The 15,500-nt window shown below is 38.7% G+C and overlaps 1 long non-coding RNA gene across 2 annotated transcripts in view; it reads left to right on the top strand.

Annotated features, from left to right (window-relative positions):
- LOC309846014 overlaps nucleotides 1–14,631 on the top strand; it is a 187,237-nt gene extending 172,606 nt beyond the window's left edge. For both annotated transcript variants that reach the window (XR_014301679.1, XR_014301680.1), the window contains exon 4: nucleotides 14,464–14,631. This is a non-coding gene — a long non-coding RNA (uncharacterized lncRNA). The remainder of the gene's footprint in view (nucleotides 1–14,463) is intronic.
- The last annotated feature ends 869 nt before the right edge of the window (nucleotides 14,632–15,500 follow it).

The raw sequence follows: 15,500 nt of genomic DNA, 5'->3' as shown, positions 1-15,500 counted from the left end.
TTCTCTTGATAATGATGACTTATCTGTCTTCCACTGTTTTTCGAAGGAATGTGCCTCCCATTTCCATTACTACCCAACTAAAACCTGGAAACATCTGGAGGCAGGAAGCAAAGAAAGGTTGAACATCAAGGCACTTACATGTTAAATGATGCACTTCATTTAACCTATGCCAGTATGTGTAAGGCTTAATAATAATGGCAGCATGTTAAGGCAGCATTTGAACATTGTTTAGCAATCCAACATCATGTATAATTTGCAGTTAGTTTAAACTCCATATAAAATATTCTTTTTTCTGAGGGTGCCTGGGTGGTTCAGTGGGTTAAAGCTTCTGCCTTCAGCTTGGGTCATGATCTCAGAGTCCTGGGATCCAGCCCTGAGTTAGGCTTTCTGCTTGGCAGGGAGTCTGCTTCCCTTCCCCCACCCCCCCTCTGCCTGCCTCTCTGCCTACCTGTGTTCTCTGTCAAATAAATAAAAAATCTTTTTAAAAAATTCTTTTTTCCTGATATTTTCTGCTTCTCTAAGTGATTATTTTCAAGGTAGCACCATGTTGGTCCCATGAACTGCACCAAAAAAATGTACTGTGCTCAGTGAAATTTCATTTGCTGGGTTATTGGAAGTGCATGTGCTCATATAGCTCAGTAACACCAACTTTCCTGTTGTTCCTCTCATGTTTCAAGCTGCCTGTCTAATCAGAGTCGATGCACTGCCTGTTCCTTCTTCCTGGACAGTGTCCCAGATTGTCACCGGAATCATCACTCTCTCCCTTCATCGGGGTCTCTGCCCACATGACTTCACTGCCTCGGTGAGGTCTTCTTGACTACCCTACTCCAAATAGCACCTTCCTCCTCTCTCTTTTTCCTCTAATGTTGCTTTGTTTTTCTTGCCACATTATTGCTACTTATATTTTTACCCATTTACCGATGGATTGATTGCCTGTTGTAGAAACTATAATGTAAGCTCGGCAAGGACATGAATTCTGTTCAGTATGTATGCTTAATGCCTAGAACGGTGCCTAGCACTTCATAGTCAGTGGGTAATTTTCTTTCAGTAATAACTGAATGGGGGACCTCTTCCTTGATCTTTCTTACTAGGCCAGAGTACTCTCTTCCTTGCTTCATAGGATTTATTACAGTCTGAAAATACATACTAATATTAGCATGTTTATTCCCCCCTTTGCATGTAATAGAGACTTCAAATAACATTGGTTTTAACGAGAGGGAAACCTATTTCTCTTCGGTGTAACAGTGTGTAGGTAGGCAGCCCCAGGGGTGGCAGAGCAGCCAGGAGGTCATACTGAGCCACAACTCCTTCTGTCTGGTTCCTCAGCCATTGCAAGGGGCACAGCTTTCCTGGGCACTGCTGGCATGGCCATCGTGTACACATGCCCACCAGCAGGAAGAAGAAAGGAGAAGAGAAGGTCAGCCCCTCCTCTCCTTTTATGGTGTGATAATGTCCAGCTACAAGTGGCTCTGCAAAATAGAATGTTTATTCTGCCCAGATAAAAACTTATCAAGGAGATGGAAGAAAATATCCTATAGCAGGCCCTGCTACAATCCTTTTGTGTAGTAATGTCGGGTCCCCCAATAATAGGCCCATGGTCAAAGGAGCAAGACTGATACAAAGTGAAGGTCAAGCAAAGCTTTATTTTGCACCAAGCACAAGAATCAAACTGACCCTTGGAGCCGCCCCTTACAGAGAGGGCGACTCCTCCCTGCCTCACAGACTAACTTTTATAGAGCGAAGGCCATGTGGTTGGACCTGGCCACACACAGGCGGCGGATAAGATTGTAACACACAGAGAAAGCTGCACAGTCATGCTAGGTCACGCATGGGTGGCCAGTTGAATTACAATTCACCCCATAGTAGCTATTTGAACTAGCCTATCACCTTAGAATTGGCGCCCAAAAGGCGGGGCCCACACTCCTTGCTAGCTAAGGAGACAGTATGTGCGCTTTACTGATTGGATGTTTCCACCTGACCCGACTGATCCCTGCATTGAGGCTGTTATCTCCACCTGACCTGACCCACCCTTGTATTTGGGCTTTGTTACCTGGGACTGGTTTCCCGGACTTGCTTTTAAGTAAGTTCCCCTGGCCGGGGTGGGGGGTGGGGAGGGGCAGGGTCCATTTAAGTTTTACTGCATAAACTACAAAATGGCTGTTCAACCGAGGTGGGGCCGCTCTGGCTGAATAGGCCCTTACAGTAATTTAATAATGTTCCTCTCTCCCACTGAACTGTTAAACACCTGTGGTTTTTCTTTTTGTTTTATCCTCCTGCCCTAGCACCATGCTGTCACATAGTGGTTACTCCATAACTATGTAGTTAAATGATTATTTTATTATTCAGTAACTACATAGTTAAATTATTTTACTGATGACACAGCTTTCAACTAGGCATGCCCATTTGTCACAGGAGGGACTTCTTCAGTGAGGAGGGAGGAAGGGAGTTTATTCTATTACTCTAGGTAGGAGGAGAGGGAAGTTCAAGGTCAGGGAAGTGTTGATGAGGATGAGACAGGAATGTTGAGACATTTAAGGCTTATGCAAGAGGAGGAGCCTGGTGTGGGAACTGTCTGAGATTAGGAAATGGTAGCTGATGGATCCTTTGTGTACTCCTCAAGGAAAGCTTCGGAAGGAGAGAATGGGGAGGCAGACAGGTGCATCTCTGGGGATCCAGGAGCTGCTTAGGTCCTGTGGTCCCATCTTCCATTCCATGAGCTGCCCAGATTCTTCATAAAATCACTATTCATCTGAGCTTAATTTCCATTATGATTTTCTCTCTTTCGAGCAAACAAAATCCTGACTGACACATCACTTTGAAAAGGGCCTTGAAACTTGTTCTTAGATTTCTGGATTACCCCTAGGTTATGAAAACAGCTTCATTTATAAGCAAAAACTCCTGGAATGTTGAAAGAAGCATATTTCTTATGAAGTTAATGCAACAGGAAAAATACCTATCCATTAAAAGCTTATAAATGCATGAAATGATTTAAAAGATGAGTGCTGTTAAATATGATACTTCCTATTAAAAGCAACACTTTTGGTGAAAAAAATCTTTTTTTCTATAATATCGATAATAAAATAAATTGCACAGAGCCTATCACAGTGATGTAGGAAAGATGTTGGGGTTCAGAGCTGACTGCCAAGGAAGAATTCTTGAGACGTGCAAAAGGTGGTTTTATTAAAGCACAGGGACAGGACCCGTGAGCAGAGAGAGCTGCACTGGGGTCATGAAGAGTGGCCCATTATATACTTGCAAGTTGAGAGGAGGTTAGGGACCACATAATTCTCTAAGGAATTTTGGAAGCAAGGTTTCCAGGACCTTGAAGGGGCTACCTGTTGTTAGGAAAAGTGATTCATTACTGCCTAATAAAACCTTAGTCATGAGACCCTTCATATGTATATTGGTGGGGAATGATTGCCAGCATATATCTTGGGGGCTAGAGGGTAAAGAAGTTTACAAGGGAATTTTGTATTTTAGAGCAGACTCACAGGATCTTGGGAGTTAAGCTAAAATTGCCTTTTGCTCTCAGAAAAGTATTAATATCCAGGCAGCTGAGCTCTTAGATGAATGCCACTCTGCCTCTTTTAAGGATTTGTTAATGGATTGTCAGGAGTAAGGAAATTTAATTTTTCTTTTGCCTTGTTTCCCACATCGACATTTGAAAAATATTGAAGGGGAGCAGAATTTGCTATCCCAAAGTATATGCCTCTTTGATGTAAGGATTATTTTAGACCGAATATTTTTAAGAAACAGACATTGAAAAGCTCTAAAAGCTAGAAGAGACATTTTCACTGATAAAAGAAATCTCCATTTGTAAGGGTATCTCCCTCTGGATACCAGGAAGGGGAGCACTACTAGATCTTTAGTAACTCTTATCAGTGAAGGTGCTGATTTAAATCTGCATAACAACCACACGTGTTTACTGTGCTTTTTCTGGTAGCTTCCAGTAACTGGCTTCCTATTCCTCAACGACCCCTTTTATCTTTAGCTGGAGATGATATTTAAGGTGGTGACTTGGGGCATTTGGGGAAGTTATTTTTCCTGGGGATCTCCCATGTATATAGGAGGTATACATGTTATTAAATTTCATTTGTTTTTCTCTTATTAATCTGCCTTTTTTATGGGGGGGGCGTGTCTTAGCCAGGAACCTACAAGGGTAGAGGAAAAATAATTTTCCCACCCCTATTTTATAAAAATCAATTTTTCTTTGAGGACTTTATATACCTGAAATAACAATAATGGGAGAGAGCTGGGTTCTTTAAAAAAGAAAACAACAACAAAAAAAATGAAGCAAATAAAATAAAGATAGAATCTTCTGGAAATGGTGATATTAACTTGAACAGGAAAAAAAAGGACAATGACAAAGGGCATTTTAACTATCAGAACTTTATCATGTCATCATCATAATAAGATTCAGATGCCTTTGCCTTAGGTGGAAGCAATTTTGCATCCTACTTTGAGTCTCATGGTAAAAGACTGCAGTGTGAAAAGGTCACTTTCACAACAAATTGTATCAAGAATGAAAAGAGAACAACAATAATGCCAGTATTATTTTGCTAAGGTCTTCTGTGAATTGAAAGTAGCAAAGTTTGTGGCTAAATGCGTGGTTTGCCATGTCAGTATAATGTTGATATTTGAATCAGAAAATCTTAAAAAAAAAAAATGAAAGAAGTGTGGGCTCTATTTAAGTTGCAATATATTTTACCAAATTCTAATATATCATAGTGATGTCGTTTTTGAATGTTGGTGAGGTGTGGAGCCAGTGAGCAAGGAAGAATTCTTGCGACGTCTTTGGTGCGAAAAGGTGACTTGTATTAAAGCACGGGGACAGGACCCCTGAGCAGAAAGAGCTGCTGAACTGGGGTTGTGAGAAATGGTTGATTATATACTTGGGAGTTGGGGTTTGGGGATTAGGGATAGCATAATTCTCTAAGGAATTTTTGGAGCAAGGTTTCCAGGACCTTGAGGGGGCTAGCTGTTGTCACTTATTACTGTCCAATACCCTTTAGATGTATATTGGTAGGTCATATGCTTGGGGATGATTGCCAACATGTATTTTGGGGGTAGAGAAAAAGGAATTTTTATATGTTAAAGTTGACTTACCAGGGGGGGGTCAGGCTAAGATTGCCTTTTGTCTTTAGCTACTAAGGCACTGAGTTTCTAGAGGAATGTTACTCTGCCTGTTTTAAGGACTTGTGAATGGGCTGTAAGTAGTAAGGAAATTTAATTTTTCTTTTGCCTATGTTTCCCACATCAGTAAGATCACTTTTTATAGTTTTTATGGTTAATATTGTATCATGCTTCCCACTTCATACCATTCTTAATTTATAAGTTAACAATTAGTCTGGGACAGATTATGATGGGCCTCTATGACAAGTTAAATAATTGGAAGCTTTGCTAAGTGGTGAGCAATATAAAAGTATTTGACAGGAGAATAAAATCATGGGAAATTGGTTTGAAAAGGATTGGTCTGTGACAGGCAGGAAGATTGACATGAGGCAGCCAGGAAGGAAGATTTGTAGTAGGAGATTTGACAATTGAAATTTCATGTTCTTCCTGTACCCATTCATGTGTTTGCTGAACTGCTGGCTAATGTTTGAACGTCTCCTCTTCCTCCTCCATACTCTTTTGTCTTCAAAGTAATGGGGGATAGTTGATAGAAAGGCAGGCAGGGGCAAGAGACCTCCGTCCAAAGAGGAAAGTACCTTTAAAAGGAAAAAGACCCCATACTCTTAATCTACACCACTCTGGAAGGAGCCCTCCACCCCTTGCCCACCTGAACAACTACCTGATATGTAGATGAGCACGTGGACAAAAACCTGATTGGGTGACAGAAGGCTAATTAGATTACAACAGCCTGTCAACAATCTCATGAAAACCCCTGGACTTAGAAACTCCAACAGCAACCCTGTCAGGTCCCTTCTATTTTCAGGAGCTTTGTACTATCGCTCAATAAAGTTTGCAGTGCCACCCACCACTCCTCCCCCTGGTCTACCTGTCTACCTCTTCATTCTTTGAAGCGGCGTGACCAAGAACTGGGGGACACTAAAGGAAAAGAAATCCTGAGACAAGAGTGCAGTTACCTTTGTGAGAGAGGGGTTATTTTTCTTCAAAAATCTTTGCCATCCTGGTGACAGAGTTTCCAGGGGTTGGGACTAAGGACAGACTGAATTGCTGCTGCCATGCTGGGTTCAGAATCCTTACTCCTTACCAAATACTAAACTTTGTATTAGTTTAAACTCCTTGTGCCAGGCTTCTTCTTATGCAGGATTGGTTTTTCTGAAAAGAGTTTTCTGATGCCTGTTTATAGACCCATCAGTTTGGCAGACATGCCCAGATATGTCTGAACCCCAGGAACTGATATAACTCGAGTTTTCTTAGGAGACTCCTCAGCCTTGTAAATAGGCTTCCGAGAGTCTTATCTTTTCAGTTTGCAAAACATGCCTGAACTTGCCTGAATCCCAGCAGTGAGCAGGAGTGTCTCAAACTGAGTTTTTTGCTGTATACAGCAGATAGGGTGAAAATATAATAAAAAACCAAATTTAATATCTGTTGAGGGTTTTCATGTATTTGATCTTCACAAGAACATTGCGAGGTACACGCATTTCTTATGAAAGCATTTCTTATCATCCTATTTCAAAGTCAAGAGAGTAGTAGGAGATGTGAAGTGAGTGGGAGAGGATAGAAAGCAGCTTTCTGATCATCGAAATGGAAGATAATAGGACTTTCTTCTTGCTGCAGGAAGAAGAGAAAGAGGTATGTGGAAAGATGCAGGGGTAATTGACAACCAAAGGGACATGAGAGCGTGAGAGGAAACCCTTCCTGGCTGAAATATAGAATCAGTCTGAAGTTGCTGGGGTGAGAAATGTAACAAAACAGTATACTTCTGAATTTGTTTTAAACAAATCACAGAAAAAAACCTCCAGACCCACATAGGTAAAGATCATCTAGTTGAAAAATATATCTGTCACATCTGACTGGTTATGTAGAACTCTGGTGGTTTATTAATACTGAAATTAGTCCAGTGTGGGATACCATACTGAGTATAAGATACACCATTGTTTTATGTGCCACTAAATTTTTTTAAATGCTACCAATTAAATATAGCAAGTTATAATTATAACATGCATTCTGATTTCAGAGATGATAAAATGTTTTAAAATATGTGTCTCAGAATAATTGAAGGCCATTCCTTATACCCTCCAAATATATTTTTATGTCCAATGAGGACAGTCTATGCACATTGGTTGGATAAAGTTCATTGTACAAAAGACAGTTTTAACTAGCTGGCTGAGGATCTTGATACTTGCCTTCTGTCAATCTGGGGAAATAAAATCAACTTATAAACTGTCACAAGGAAACATAGTACCTCAATGCATTAGGCATTTCATTCCCAAGAAATATTTTATGTATTGATATCCTGGAAGATACCCAAAGTATGTAGTTTTTTTTAGGGGGTGGGGAGAGAGAATCTTAAGCAGGCTGCATCCTCAGGGGGCTTGATCTCACGACCCTGAGATCATGACCCGAGCTGAAATCAAGAGTTGGATGCTTAACCAACTGAGCCACCCAGGTGCCCCCAAAGTATGCAGTTTTTTAAAAGATTTTAAAGTATTATATTTTTTAGTAATTTTGCAGGCTTTCTTCCTTGTAATATTTGTATTAGAGAATAAGAAATCATGTTTGTAAGCCCTTTCTATGAAAAAGGAAGTTATTGTCAATCACCTAAAGCATAAAAGAGAAAAATCAATTATTACCAGGTCATATATAAGGCACTTAACTTAGAAAGGACCTCTCTTTGGGATCTCTCTTAAAATAAGGAATGGTCTGTAGTCGGCTTGGATATATTTAAAAACTCAAGGAAAATAATGAAACTGGCAAAGACCTGAATAACTGATGTGGATAACGTATGACTAAAATTTAATGTTAACTTTAAAGTTTAATGTTAAAGTAAGAGTGAGCAAGTCACTAATTCATGTGTCTGATGCGGTTTCCAGAAATCATGAACATCTTACTCACCGAGGTCTTACTCAAATAATCTTGTAAGATAAAAGAAATATACCTAATTCTTTGGCCAAAACACCTTCCAAAACCAGTGAAAGTGTATTTTACTGGAAATCTCAAATCCTATGTTCCAGTTTTGGATCTACTAATAAGTAATTGTATGACAGACAAAATTCCTTAACTTATTTAGTCTTCCGTTTGTTCTTCTGTGAAATGAATAAACCAGAGTAAGTAAGCTGCATGATGTGTAAAAACAAAACAAAACAAAAAACTCTTTCAACTCAAATAATTAGAAACATAAAGAGGCAGCAAATAAATGGTCCTATTATCAAATTGACTAAATTTTGTAACAAAAGTAGTATAGAGGGGCACCTGGGTGGCTCAGTGGTTTAAGCCTCTGCCTTCAGCTCAGGTCATGATCTCAGGGTCCTGGGATTGAGCCCCACATCAGGCTCTCTGCTCAACGGGAAGCCTGCTTTCCCTCTCTCTCTGCCTGCCTCTCTGCCTACTTGTGATCTCTCTCTGTCTATCAAATAAATAAATAAAAATCTTTAAAAAAAAGTAGTATAGAAATATGTGTAATGTATTTTGGGACAAATATCTCAACAATCTCCCCTTCTCCCAAGAAATTAAAGAGCATTATGTTAAAAACTCATAAGAGAAATCAGGGAGATTGCCACTTTGCTTTAAAAAAAAAAAAAGATTTTACTTATTTATTTGGCAGAGAAAGAGAGAGCACAAGTAGGGGGAACAGCGGGCAGAGGCAGAGGGAGAAGCAGGCTTCCCACTGAGCAGGTAGCCCAATGTGGGAGTGGATCCCAGGACCCTGGAATCATGACCCGAGCCAAAGGCAGCCACTTAACCAACTGAACCACCCAGGCACCTGGAGACTGCCACTTTCCAGTACAATGGAATAGCTTACAGCCTATCCAGTCTTCCTTTGACAGAAAAGTAGCAGAAGCTCAATTTAAGAAAATCTGTTTGAAGGAATCCATGAACTACCAAGATATAAGGAGCCAAATTCTTGGAGAAGGAAATTCAGGGATGTGAATTTGACATTCTGCATTGCTTTTATTCTAAAATGGGGAGAGGAAAGGCAGAGACAGCAAGCAGGAAGGCAACAGAGAAAGTGGCTAAGCAGAGTTTTTGATGGTTTTCATAGGGCCTGGGGAGGCAATGATGAGAGATTATTGCTACTGTGGCAGCCAAACCGAGATTCCCGAGAAAATGGAAGTACAGAGAAGCCAGTCCAACCTCAGCACTGCTTTTCCCCTTCTGGCATTTGGTGGTTTGTATGTGACCTATACCTAAGATAAACCAAGTGAAAAGTTTACGTAAGAGACTAAGAAACTAGGTAGAGTCTTCAAGAATCTCATTGCTCTGGGGAGATAAGAAGTAGAATTTAGGAACTTCCAAAGAGTAGGGAACCATGCAAAGCACTAGGGCAACTATAGAATAAATCTGAATGAGTTTTACATGTATGGAACAAGAGAAATGGGGTCATATTAGATTATAATGTATGTTAAATATGTAATTATATATATAGCTTATGGGTTATTTATGTCATTAAAATATATGACAGTAATACCCCCAGATATGAAGGATATATGGAGGTAGGTGTTCTAAGGTTGTAGTATTGTCAGGCAAGTGATGTAAGTATTAATATATATTAGATCACAATAAGTCAAGGAAGCACATTTTAATCTTTAAGATATTATTAAAAGAATATGGACATCTGGGTGGCTCAGTCAGTTAAGAGGCTCCTTCTGCTCAGGTCATGATCCCAGGGTCCTGGGGTGGAGTCCCACATCGAGCTCCCAGCTCAGCAGAGAGCCTGCTTCTCCCTCTGCCTCTGCCTGCCACTCTGCCTACTTGTGCTATCTCTCTGTCAAATAAATAAATAAAATCTTTAAAAAAAGAAAGAAAGAAAGAAAGAAAAGGATATTATTAAAAGAATAATAAATAAACAACTTAATCAATGAAGAAATTGGAATATAAAAATACTTGAAATTTTCAAAGGGAAGAAAAAAGAATCAGTCTATAAAGTAACTATAATAAGGTAGATTTAAAGCCAAGTATATTTATAATTATATACATGCAAGAAAACTATTCCAATTGAAAGGCAAAGATTATCAGTGGATGAAAAGAAAAAAATTACATTTAATTTTGCCTACGAGACAACTTAAATATAAGCAAGCAGTAAAAGTTAAGATTAAAAGGGTGGAGAACTATATATGATGCGAAATTTGTGTTGGTGAGTTAAAGAAAAATTGGAATCCTTGCATCTGCTGGTGAGAAAGTAAAATGGCACAACCACAGTGGAAAACAGTTGGTGTTTCCTCAGAAAATTAAAAACAATTACCAGCACTTCCACTTCTGGGTATATACCCAAAAGAACTGAAGTCAGGATCTCAAAGAGATATCCATCCTCCTGTGTTCATTGTAGCATTATTTCCAATAGACAAGATATGGAAATAACTTAAATGTCCATTAACAGATGAATGCATGAAGAAAGTAGGAGATGGAATATTGCACAGCCTTTAAAAAGAAGGAAATACTGCCATATGCAACAACATGCAAGGACCTGGAGAACATTATACTAAGTGAAATAAACCAGTCACGGAAGAACAGATACTGCATGATTCTGGATACCTCACTTATAAGAGGTATCCAAAATAGTCAAACTCCTAGAAGCAGAGAGTAGAAACGTGGTGCCCAGGAGCTGGAGGGAGGGAAATAGGGCACTATTGTTTCATGCATATTTAATTTTCACTTATGCAAGGTAAATAAATTCTAGAGATTTGATGCCTATAGTTAACAGTTTTGTATTGAACACTGAAAAATTTGTTAGAAGGGTAGATCTCAAGTGATGTTTTCTTACCACAAAATAAATGGTAGAGATGAGAAGAATCTTTTGGATACGGCGGGTGTGTTTATTACCTCGATTACGGTGATGGTTTTGCGGGTACATGCATATGTTCAAACACATTAAATTGTATTCAGTAAAAAAATGACACTGCAGACTGGTGGAAAGCAGATGGCCTTTTCAATAAATGGTGCTGGGTTATTTGAATATATGTGTGAAGAAAAACTGACCCCTGCTTTGTCGCATACATGAAAATCTGTTTTTGATAGTTTATAGGTCCAGATGCTAAAAGGAGAACAGAAGATGGAAGAATAACTTTATTATCTAGAATTAGGTAAAAATTTCTTTATAGATTATTAAAATCACTAATGATAAAGGAAAACATTCAAATACCAGACTTCACCTAACTTAAGAACTGTTATTCATCCAAGACTGTTAAGATGTTAAGAAAAGTGTATATACTAATGTATAAATACATACTAAGAAAGTGAATATACTAATCACAGATTGGGAGAAGAGATTTGCAATACATGTATCCTATAAAGGTCATACATTAAGAATATATAATGCATACCCACTACTTAATGGGAAAAAAAGAAAACCCAATTAACAAGTTGCACTCTTTCCCTTTCTTTCTCTCTCTCTCTTTCACACACACACACACACACACACACACACACACACACACACACACAGAAAGAGACAGGGGGAGATATTCTCATAGTCAATGAACACATAATGTGCTCATTGTTTTTCAGGGAAGTGGAAGTTAAAACTTCAATGCCAAAATAAGATACTACTATATATGCGCCAGAATAGCTAAAATGAAAGAATGGGAATACTGAGAATGGGTGAGGTTGTAGACCCTGGAGCTCTCATGCACTTATCATGACAATCTAAAATGGTAGAACCACTTGGAAAATTCTTTAGCAGTATATTAAAAAAAGATGAACATACTCTTACCATTTGATCCAACAGTTTCATTCTATTACCTATGTATGTACCCAAGAGGAACAAATATGCACAAATATACACCCAAAAGGGCAGGCATTTTCACAGCACAATTTGTAAATAGCCTCAAACTGGAAATACTTAGAAGTCCTTTAACTGCAAAAAGGACAAATAAAAGTTGCTGTATCCCCACACTGGAATAATCTACAGTATTAGAACCAATGAGTTGCTCTACACGCAACATGTGGTGGAATCTCACAAGCTTGATACTGAAGGAAGAAAGCTGATGAATGCATAGTGTACAATTCTGTTTATAAGCACTTAAAAATATTACACAAAACTACACAATTAAATAGAAATATAAAATTATCACACAAAATTAATCTGTGATGATGAAAGTTGCTACTTCTGGTGAAGCTGGTGACTTGGACTTGGAAGAATGTGGGCTTCTTGGGTGCTAGTAATATTTTTGTGTTTTGATCTTGCTAGTGATTACATAGATGTATTTGTTTTGAATGCCTCTTAAGCTCACTTTATAAAGTGTTTTAAAACTCATTAGATTCTAGATAACAGGGTGGCAGAAATTATCTTTAATATTCTCAAAGGAAATGTCAGATCTAAGCAGCAGATTCATAATGGAAACATTAGCTGCCTCCAGTTTTGCCTTTAAATAAAATATATGAAATGCCTCTGAGTGTAAGACAATAAATTAGATTAAAATATGTGATCAAGTTGCAATTAAGGTCTGAAGATTCACCACCTATGCAAGGTATAAATCAGGGCAGAGAGTTTGATTATTTGAAGAAAGGCAGTCTGGACATAGTGAACTTTGAGATAATAAAATGTCAGAAATTATTATAGACGTAGATTTAGAGACCTGCAGTATATGTGTAGTGAGATACTTTCTTTTCATTCCATTCCAAGTTGAGGGCAGAACTAATCCCTTTTTTTTAAAAGTTGTAAAGATTTGGTACATTTACATTTTGTTAAATCATACTTGAAAGATGGAATGAACATATTCACATTTAAACCGATTAAAAAAAAAAGATTTGTATTTATTTATTAGAGAGAGAGAGAAAGCACACAGAGGGAGGAGAAGCAGTGTCCCTGCTGAGTAGAGAGCCCAACATGGGGCTCAGACTCAGGACCCTGAGATCATGAGCTGAGTCGAAGGCAGACACTTGACTGACTGAGCCACCCAGGTGTCCCTAAACTGATTTTTGAATAGCAGTGTATTTCTATAAAAATAATTCCCCTTTATGTGTTGTGTTGGAAATACATGGAGGGCCTGAAACCCTTTTACAGAAACAAAGTAACGTCCACTTGTCTGGCTTCCCAGCTGTGAGGTGCTGTGATTGGTTTCTGGATAAACGTCTTTGGCTGTTTCACTAACATACAAGGCTGACCTGTAGATGACAATTAGTGATTAACCAATGATGCTGGTAAAATTGAAAAGTGAATCACATCAGATATTTTGCTAACAGTATCCACTAATGTGTTAAAGTTACAAATAACATAGAGAGATCAAGAAGGGAAAAAGAACTCTGGTATCATGCAAATAGAAATACCAACAGTTTCTATTATTCATCTAAAAATGTTTTGTAGTTGATAAAAATAGTCATTGGTGATTTGTAATTTTGAGAAGCGATATGCATGTCTATTCATCCCTGAAAGGGATATAGAGAAAGAGAGAGAGAGTATCCTGTGGAAGGATTTAAAGTGTGGAAGTAGGATCATTTTATTTGCCTCCATATTTTGGTAAAGTGATACACGTTTGTGTGTGTGTGTATTTCTTTTATCTGCCATAGGGGAAAATGCAAAGGCAGTTATTTTCTACTCTTACCTGAATGGATTTAGAAATAAGAAAGATGAGAGAGAAAAAAACCTTCTCAGACTATGAAAACTGAAGGTCATTTTATTAGAACACTTGTGTTGTTATCCCTTTTGCCATGCACGATAAATTTCCCACTTTTTCCTCATCTTCACTGCCACCCTTCTGGCAAGCCACCTGGGATCTTGGCAGAGATATCTAAATCTTCTGTCCATTTGTGCTTTATCCCTTCCTTAAATCTTTCTCCACTCCAGAGCCTAAGCAATTATTTTAATGCCAAAGGGAGTCACAGAATTCCCTTGTTTAATACACTTGATGGAAGTCATATTGCACAAACGAGGAGAATCACATTGATAGTGTGTCCTCTGCAGAGCTGGGTAATGTGGACCCTGTCCACCGCTTCACCTTCATCTTCCACAGCCTTCCCCTTCTCATGCTGCTGTAGACACATTCGACTTCTTCCATTTTCTCATATATTCCTTGTTCTTTCTTTCTTGCCCCAGGGAGTTTGCTCATACTTGGGACAATTTTCTCATTCATCAGTCTAAGTCAGGCCTCTCCCCTAGCGCTTTACTTTTACATTATAGCACATAGTATGCATTTCTGTGTTCATTTACTTCAAATCTACATATGCCTCTAGACTATAAGTTCTGTGAGGCAAAGGAGTATGATGATTTTGGTTTTCACTGTATTTCTAGTGTCTACGACAGTGGCATATGGCAAGTGTTCAATAGATGTTAGTGAAATAACCTAATAAATTTGATATAAAATATCAATCAGAGAGCAATTTTGTTTACTTATTTTACAGAGCGAGAGAGCCCAAGCAGAGGGAGCAGCCGGCAGAGGGAGAAGCAGACTCCCCCCTGAGCAGGGAGCCTGATTCAGGACTCACTCCCAGCATCCTGGGATCATGACCTGAGATGAAGGCAGATGTTTAACTGACTGAGCTACCCAGGAACCCTAATTTAGGGTTTCAGGTTTGTTTGTAATACATAAAAAAATGCCATCCTGTTTCCTCTCCATGTAACTCCCGTTGTTTAGAATTTGGAAGGTAGAAGGTAAGTATCATTAAGTTTAAACTTCCCATTTTATGGATAAGACAACAGACTCAGAAGAGGCCAAGGAGAGGCACTGACCTACTTGGGCCTATACCACGCCAAATATCTTTGTGGAATTTAGTAAGTGCTATATATTCATGAGAATTCCACTTGAATTTTTGTGCGAGATAGGAGTAATTACAATTTTAGGCTTCCTGTATTATAGTATGATATTTATTCTGTAGAATGCAATTATGTAGGGAACAAATCAATTTTTGTGTATTCAGACATAAAGCAAAGCATCAGACTTAAAAACAGTGTTTTACAAAAACAAACAAGCAAACAAATAAACAAAAACCCCAGTGTTTTACAGCAAACAAAAGTTTTAGAAGATAAATACTTAACCATATCATATATATCAAGGGTTTAGGCATAATCTCTGTTTTCATTAACTCATGCTGTACATTGTCAATTAAATCAGACCGTTCCTTTCCAGGTGTTTTCTAAGTTTTCTTTGATATTTTGGTTCTACCTTCTTCCAGTTTCTCTAGTACTTAGGTAGTGGTTTGTACATTTTCTTTAAAATGTATCATTTTCATGGGAGAGTGTCAGAGCTGCCATGGAAAGAATAGGATCGCCCCATGAAACTTTAGGCTGGTCCCATGAGGGTGTCTGGGCAAGGAGCTGGTCTAGGCTTGGGGTCTTCCCTCTTCTTCCAGGTGAAGAGGTAGCATCTAATCTCAGCATCCATCAGATGTAACATTTTTCCCTAGTGGTGAAGTCCCGTAACATCCATGCTGTCCCTACA

Source organism: Mustela nivalis (genome assembly GCF_964662115.1).
Source record: "Mustela nivalis genome assembly, chromosome: 13".
NCBI lineage: Eukaryota > Metazoa > Chordata > Mammalia > Carnivora > Mustelidae > Mustela > Mustela nivalis.
This window is presented reverse-complemented; position numbering and strand designations above follow the sequence as displayed.